The 8,668-nt window shown below is 31.1% G+C and overlaps 1 pseudogene; it reads right to left on the bottom strand.

Annotated features, from left to right (window-relative positions):
* Nucleotides 1-307: 307 nt before the first annotated feature.
* Nucleotides 308-8,431, bottom strand: LOC130961072 (uncharacterized; annotated as a pseudogene).
* Nucleotides 8,432-8,668: the final 237 nt, after the last annotated feature.

The following is an 8,668-nucleotide window of genomic DNA, read 5'->3' as shown; positions in this document are numbered from 1 at the left end:
ATACAATAAATATAAACTAATTGATAAAATATTAAAATTTAAAAATGATAATTATTTTTATAAAAACAAAATAAAAGTACTTATAATAAAGAAAAAATAATTAAAATTTATATAATTATTTAATTATACCGGGTTAACCGGTTCGACCAGTGACCCACCGGTTAACCCAGTAACCCAGTGACCCAGTAACCTGATCGGTTCGATCATCGGTTCGGTTCTGACAACTATGGTAATTCTTCTGCCAAATACACGTAGAAATGTCCCATAAGTCCAGTATTATATTTATTTTCATGTATGAATTCGACCGTTAATATTTCGCCATCCTGAATCTTGATAGAGCCTGGTTTTGGATAACAACCAGACATTCCAACAACATAGCCTTTTCATTTCCGGCTCTTCTCCTGTGCCGTATGTTGGTTGAACCGCACATAATACCTTTCCATTCTGAAGAAAAGGAAAAAAATAAGGACAAATATATTTTAAAATATTTTACTTCTTAAGAAGATGAAAAATTAAGAAATAATATTACTTAATAAACAAATATAGAATGGTCAGCTAATAAAATAATTTATACGCAGTTGTAAAGACTAGATATGAAATATTGATAATTACCTCCCCATATAAAGTTGCATTAACGATTCCTGGATGCACATGAACTGTAGAGTAGATTAGATTACCACCCTTTTTCATTGGGATCTTTGTCTTTTTAATATGATAATGCCCAATGTCAGTATTTTGTGGAGTGATAGAATACTCTACCTGCAACAAATTAAAAGTTGTTATCGATCATTTATTATAACTAAAAAGAGATTAATACTCACTTCATTTTATAAAAAGTAATTTTTGGCTAATCTAATTACCTATGATAAATTATGTCACCATGTGAAATACACGAATCATGCATTTTAGCATTCAATTGAAATGAAATATACTTGTCACTTACCATACAATATGAATTGGTTCGGAGCCATTATATGTCACTTGATCAGTAACATCAAGTATGTAAAACTTAATAGGCACTTGGTATTGATCCCAATCAACCCATGTTACTGTATATTTAAGAGAAGCTTTTCTCTGTTGTTTGTTATTATATCCCTTTTGTAATTTGCATTGAGAAGTCTTTTCACAACAAAAAATTCCTCCTTTATAATCACTAGACATTGGTTTCCCATCAATACCGGTTTTGCTTACAAAGTCTTCACTTTTGACATTATAATGGTCACATCTGCATTCGGTGCAACCGTTTTTGTCTTCTGTACCACGTGTGTCAATAACCATGATATCGAATAACCATTTCTCTTCATTATACTCCTTTGGGACATTCTCAGGGTGCGTACCTACTTCTATTCTAAATGGATCTGGTAGTTCTAAGCTAGTTTTTCGTGCATCAACTCCAAGCCCCCAGGAATATGAATTAACACTACCCTGGCATACTCCATCGTTTCTTCTAAATACTTACCGTATATGGGCTGACTTTGATTAGCCTGACGTGACATGGTGACATTTTCAAAATATCTTAAAACAAAATAATGGTGCAGGTAAGCTTCATATAATGGCAAAGAATTATGATGTTCATCAACTAACTCGGCTTGAAAATTCTTGATTCCGATGTGTCCTCTTGGAAACTCAATATCGAATAAATCTGTTATCGTGACCTTTCCTGGTTCCAATACAAATTGCTCACTATAAAAAGTAGCCGTCTTGATATGATTTGAATTCTCATATTGTCGTGCAAATATGATGCTTGATTGCAACAGTATAATTGTTAATGATAGTAATAAAACTTCAGGTATAAACTTCATGTTTTCCTGCAAATCGTCATATTTATATGATCATCAATCATATGTTTATATGTTAATCTTTGGAAATATCAATCATATGTTTATAAACTAGGAAACCATGTTAATTAAGGAAGATAAAGAAAATATTAAACCATGTGGAGCTCGAATAAGACATATGAAGTTGAAATTCACATAACATGTCAAAAAGACAAGTACCTTGTTGGAGATTCAATTTTTGATATTTGAAAAAACAATGGAAGGTGAATTTCTATTGACATGAAATTTTTGTATGTCTACTGCTTTTATAGCAGAATCTAATGCCAATTTTGTTGAATTTTCAATGTTAGATGCCTATTTTGGTGGGCTTTCTAACTATGTGTGCCATTTGTTAAGAAACCTTGTTTGTTATTAGTTCCCAATTAATGTAACAATATTTTTTATTTTTTTAGTATACATTAAGTGACAACTTAATTCCAACTCAACTATGAATTCATCTTTGTTGTAAAATTGTTTAGATAATAAGATATTTTTTTAGATTTTGTCAAATTTGTTTTTTAACCTTATCCTCTTCTTATGCGATTCTTTTGATATTTTGGCCAAAAATAAATCCACATGAATTTATGTTATAGTTCAAGCTAACACAAAATTTGAAAATTAAACGACTTAATAAAGTATAAAAATTATTTAGTAAATTAAATACGATACTGTCTAGGTATTGCGTATATTTAATATTCCTTTTATAATCTATTAATCTGATAGATTGATACCCTCTTTCTATTTTCTTTCTTTGTTTTTGTAAAAAATGACCGACTTAACTCAGTACTTAGAGTATTGCTTTTATACGGCAATAATTCAGCAAAACCATAATGTGAAATTTAAAATTTTTTGTTTATGATAAAAAAAATTTCTTAAGTTACAAATAACTTTAATAGAATTTTTATTTATTTTGTTTGGAGCTTTATGAAGTACAATTTCCTCTAATGGGGCATCTAAAAGAAGAACGTTTTACTTTTGCAAATTAAAAAATCTAAACTTTTTTTTAATAGATTTCTTGTGTCATTAACCAAAAATTTCTATATCACTTTTGTTATTATTAAACTAATTTATGATATTGAACTAATAAGAAGATGATGATGACGACGATAGTGATGATAATGAAGGAAGAGGAGGAAGAAAAAAAAAGAAGAGGAGTAAGAGGAGGACGGAGGAGGATCGGAGGAGGTGGTGGTAAAGGAGGAGATGGTGATGATGATGATGATCATGATAATGATAATGAAGGTGGAGGAGGAGGAGGATGAGGACGAAGAACAACGAGAACGAAACGATAACGATAACATAAACGCTGGTATATAAATTTGACTTGATTGAACTTAGTTAAAAAAAAGATTTGACTGTCTAGGATTTTGATCTCTAAAATTTTCGCACTAAAATATACATATTTTAACTTCACTATTGCATATTTTTTCTTACTTAATTATTGCCAATTTTAACTCCTATTATAAGTGAAAACTATTTGATTAATTTAAATAATAATATGAAATATATTATTATTATTATGGTAATAAAATTTTATTTGCTTTTAATATTTTCTTACATGCTATTAAATATTTAACTCATTACAAAAAAATTTAATTCAATTTTTTATATATATTTCATGATTAATGTAATAAATTTATTTATTTTTAATATTTTATTAATAATCATGAATATATAAAAACTTTAAATTAATATTTTTATAATGACTTAAAATATTTTATGTTATGTGATAAAATATTAAAACAAATAAAATTTATTACACTAATAATAAATATATATTTTAAATTATATATTATTATTGTTATTTAAAATAAACCAAAAAACTATTACAACTTACATATATAATTATAATGGTTATTAATAGGTATTTTAGCAAAATAAATTGAAGTGTATGTTATTTTAATCCTTGAGAAAAAGAGAATATATATTTTCTAAATAGATAAAAAGGAGTATTAAAGTCCTAAAAAAATTGCTTACTTGTGCATTAATTGGGATTTCCTAAGTGATTATAATATGCTATTTGTTATATTTGCTATCTGTATTACTTGTATTCTCCCTATGTTTGCCATTGTCTGTTTGTTTGTCTTTATAATTTCAACGGGATGGAGGAGCGGAGGGAAGGCGGTGAGATTTAGGATTCTAGTTAAGTTTTAGTTAGATTTAAGGAATTGGTTAAGTTTAGAACATTGTTCTGAGAACCGGACCGGACCGGCCGGTTCGACCGGATTAACCGGGAACCGATCATCTGGCCGGTTCGGATGACTTCCAAAACCTCTCTGCAAAAAATTGGTTAAAAAACCGGTGAACCGGACGAACCGGGCGGGTTTTTTGAAGTTCCGGTTTTTTAAAATAGCCCAAAACGGCGTCGTTTTGTGACGCAAAAAAAAAAAAAACAAAACAAAAAACAGAACCCACAACCCACTAACCTAACCCACCCCCAAATCATTCAGTACTCAGTTGTCACCACACGCCTCCCTTAACCCTACTTTCCTTTTCCTCCAACGAGCAGAGGGACTCCACAATCAACGCCGGCAGTGAGCCAGTGACCACCGTCGCGACCGACGAACGCTGTGAAGAACACTCCCACCGTCGCGGGTCGTTGTGCACCGTTGCGGCTGCTGGGTTTCTGGGTTTTGGTCGCGGGTCGTGAAGCACCGTTGCGGCGTTGCGGGTTCTGGGTTTCTGGGTTTTGGTCGCTGGTCGTGAAGCACCGTTGCGGGTTCTGGGTTTCTGACTTTCTGGCTTCTGGGTTTCAAGCACTGTTTCTGGCTTCTGGGTTTCTGGTTTTCTGGCTTCTGTTCGTGCTATTTTTCTGGCTTTTGTTCGTTCTTCACTTGCGGTAAGTTCTGGGTTTCTGGCTTCCGTTCGAATGTTGAATAAATTTGTTCTTCAATTCTTTGTGAGAGGAATAAATTTGTTCTTCAATTTTTTGTATGATGAATAAATTTGTTGAAATGTTGAATAAATTTGTTTGTTTGCTGGCTTCATGATTCTGAGGTTATTCGTTCATGAATTTCGATTTTCTCTGCTTGATTTTGATTTTTCTGCTTGATTTTGATATCTGTTCATGATTTTGTTTACTGGCTTCATTATTTGTTTGTTTGCTGGCTTCATGATTCTGAGGTTATTTGTTCATGAATTTGTTTGCTGAAGATTCTGGTAGGTGAGTCCTCTCCTCTTTGCTGTGTTCTTGTTGTGTTGTGTATTGGAAAGTTGTTCTTACTGTGTTATGGTATGGAATGGTGTGTTGTTGCAATTCTTGCAATCCTCTTTGCTGTGTTCTTGTTATGGTATTAATAATTGTTCTTTTGCTGTGTTATTGATTAATTGTTAATAATTTATATTACACAATAATTTGTATTTTTTTGTTAATAATCTTGCTGTGTTGTTCTTGGTGTTGTATTTAAACTGTTGATGGTATTGTAGTTATTAACAATTTAGACATAAGTGTCATGTTATTTACATGGTTTTGATTTTTATGCTTGTGTATTTTTAGTCTTGTTTCAAAAATGTATGTATGAAAGAATACTATATGTATATGCTGCATATTTATGCTTAAGTGCTGACTCTACATAACTCTCTTCTTGAAGTTCTGCTCTTTATTATGTGAAATTTTAAATTTTATTAAGTTAGAAATTATTAAATTTAAATATTTAAAATTATTTTTAGATTTTTAATAATTTTATTTAATATTTAATTAAACCGGTTGAACCCCGGTTGAACCCCGGTCGAACCAATGAACCATTGAACCAGTAACCTCACCGGTTCATTGACCGGTCCGGTTCTCGCAACCTTGGTTTAGAAAGCTTTAGAGAATCACCCTGATTCTTGGTTTCTATTTTAGTCCTTTAAGTTTTATAATCTGAGTGTTGGCATTCTAGGATTGCCTCTGGCATTCCCAAGACCTTAAACGGTGCGGCGATCGGAGCTCGAAGCGAGAAGTTATTTGGAATCAAAGGTTTGAGTGAGGGTTTGTAAATGGGAAGTGTTCCTCCCCCCTTTCTTGCTGAAACCAGCGTGTTTGCATGAATGGGGAGGAGAATGAGCTTCAACTCATTTTATTTAATGAGTTGGTTGGGCCCACGGGCCCGATTTAGGATCGATTTGACCAGTTTGCCTTGTTTAGCCCAATCTTGGGCCAAATTTTTAAAAATTAGTGCTGAAATTCTTATTTTAATTCGTTCTATCTTATTAAACTATAAAATTCACGTTTTTTATTTTTTATTAATATTTAATTTATTGACTAATTATTTGCTAATTTTACGGGGTTTACAAAGTCCACCATTCTCCATATGCTCCAGCGCTGCCAAGTGTCAAGGCTTGTGATTTCTAAATTTTTTTTCAAAATGCTTGACATGGGTTTCTACAGCAAGGACACTCTTACCACCAAGCTGGCAATGCTTGTTACCAATATATATACAAATTATAATACATATAGCAATCTTTTATTTTACTTATATTCAATTTATTTTAATTTTAAAGTCACTCATTTTTAAATCAATTATATTTTATTTAACTATAAAATTAATTAAATATATATAAATTAAAAAGATAAACAAAAAATTTACTAATCACAATTTATTTTATTCATGATTATATGATATCTATTAATATTATTTTTCAATAAATACTTATAGTATATAATAATAGGTAAAGACTCACATGCAGTTGTCTTCATATGAAGTTGATAGTTGAAAATCGTTAGATGATATTTAGTCAAACTTGTCAAATCATCTAACTATTTTTAAATATCAACTTCACATAAAAACAACTGCATGTGAGTTTTCACCTATAATAATATAATAATACAATAAATATAAACTAATTGATAAAATATTAAAATTTAAAAATGATAATTATTTTTATAAAAACAAAATAAAAGTACTTATAATAAAGAAAAAATAATTAAAATTTATATAATTATTTAATTATACCGGGTTAACCGGTTCGACCAGTAACCCACCGGTTAACCCAGTAACCCAGTGACCCAGTAACCTAATCGGTTCGATCATCGGTTCGGTTCTGACAACTATGGTAATTCTTCTGCCAAATACACGTAGAAATGTCCCATAAGTCCAGTATTATATTTATTTTCATGTATGAATTCCACCGTTAATATTTCGCCATCCTGAATCTTGATAGAGCCTGGTTTTGGATAACAACCAGACATTCCAACAACATAGCCTTTTTCATTTCCTGGCTCTTCTCCTGTGCCGTATGTTGGTTGAACCGCACATAATACCTTTCCATTCTGAAGAAAAGGAAAAAAATAAGGACAAATATATTTTAAAATATTTTACTTCTTAAGAAGATGAAAAAATAAGAAATAATATTACTTAATAAACAAATATAGAATGGTCAGCTAACAAAATAATTTATACGCAGTTGTAAAGACTAGATATGAAATATTGATAATTACCTCCCCATATAAAGTTGCATTAACGATTCCTGGATGCACATGAACTGTAGAGTAGATTAGATTACCACCCTTTTTCATTGGGATCTTTGTCTTTTTAATATGATAATGCCCAATGTCAGTATTTTGTGGAGTGATAGAATACTCTACCTGCAACAAATTAAAAAGTTGTTATCGATCATTTATTATATAACTAAAAAGAGATTAATACTCACTTCATTTTATAAAAAGTAATTTTTGGCTAATCTAATTACCTATGATAAATTATGTCACCATGTGAAATACACGAATCATGCATTTTAGCATTCAATTGAAATGAAATATACTTGTCACTTACCATACAATTATGAATTGGTTCGGAGCCATTATATGTCACTTGATCAGTAACATCAAGTATGTAAAACTTAATAGGCACTTGGTATTGATCCCAATCAACCCATGTTACTGTATATTTAAGAGAAGCTTTTCTCTGTTGTTTGTTATTATATTCCTTTTGTAATTTGCATTGAGAAGTCTTTTCACAACAAAAAATTCCTCCTTTATAATCACTAGACATTGGTTTCCCATCAATACCGGTTTTGCTTACAAAGTCTTCACTTTTGACATTATAATGGTCACATCTGCATTCGGTGCAACCGTTTTTGTCTTCTGTACCACGTGTGTCAATAACCATGATATCGAATAACCATTTCTCTTCATTATACTCCTTTGGGACATTCTCAGGGTGCGTACCTACTTCTATTCTAAATGGATCTGGTAGTTCTAAGCTAGTTTTTCGTGCATCAACTCCAAGCCCCCAGGAATATGAATTAACACTACCCTGGCATACTCCATCGTTTCTTCTAAAATACTTACCGTATATGGGCTGACTTTGATTAGCCTGACGTGACATGGTGACATTTTCAAAATATCTTAAAACAAAATAATGGTGCAGGTAAGCTTCATATAATGGCAAAGAATTATGATGTTCATCAACTAACTCGGCTTGAAAATTCTTGATTCCGATGTGTCCTCTTGGAAACTCAATATCGAATAAATCTGTTATCGTGACCTTTCCTGGTTCCAATACAAATTGCTCACTATAAAAAGTAGCCGTCTTGATATGATTTGAATTCTCATATTGTCGTGCAAATATGATGCTTGATTGCAACAGTATAATTGTTAATGATAGTAATAACACTTCAGGTATAAACTTCATGTTTTCCTGCAAATCGTCATATTTATATGATCATCAATCATATGTTTATATGTTAATCTTTGGAAATATCAATCATATGTTTATAAACTAGGAAACCATGTTAATTAAGGAAGACAAAGAAAATATTAAACCATGTGGAGCTCGAATAAGACATATGAAGTTGAAATTCACATAACATGTCAAAAAGACAAGTACCTTATTGGAGATTCAATTTTTGATATTTGAAAAAACAATGGA

This window comes from Arachis stenosperma, chromosome 1, assembly GCF_014773155.1.
Source record: "Arachis stenosperma cultivar V10309 chromosome 1, arast.V10309.gnm1.PFL2, whole genome shotgun sequence".
In the NCBI taxonomy this organism is placed as follows: domain Eukaryota; kingdom Viridiplantae; phylum Streptophyta; class Magnoliopsida; order Fabales; family Fabaceae; genus Arachis; species Arachis stenosperma.
This window is presented reverse-complemented; position numbering and strand designations above follow the sequence as displayed.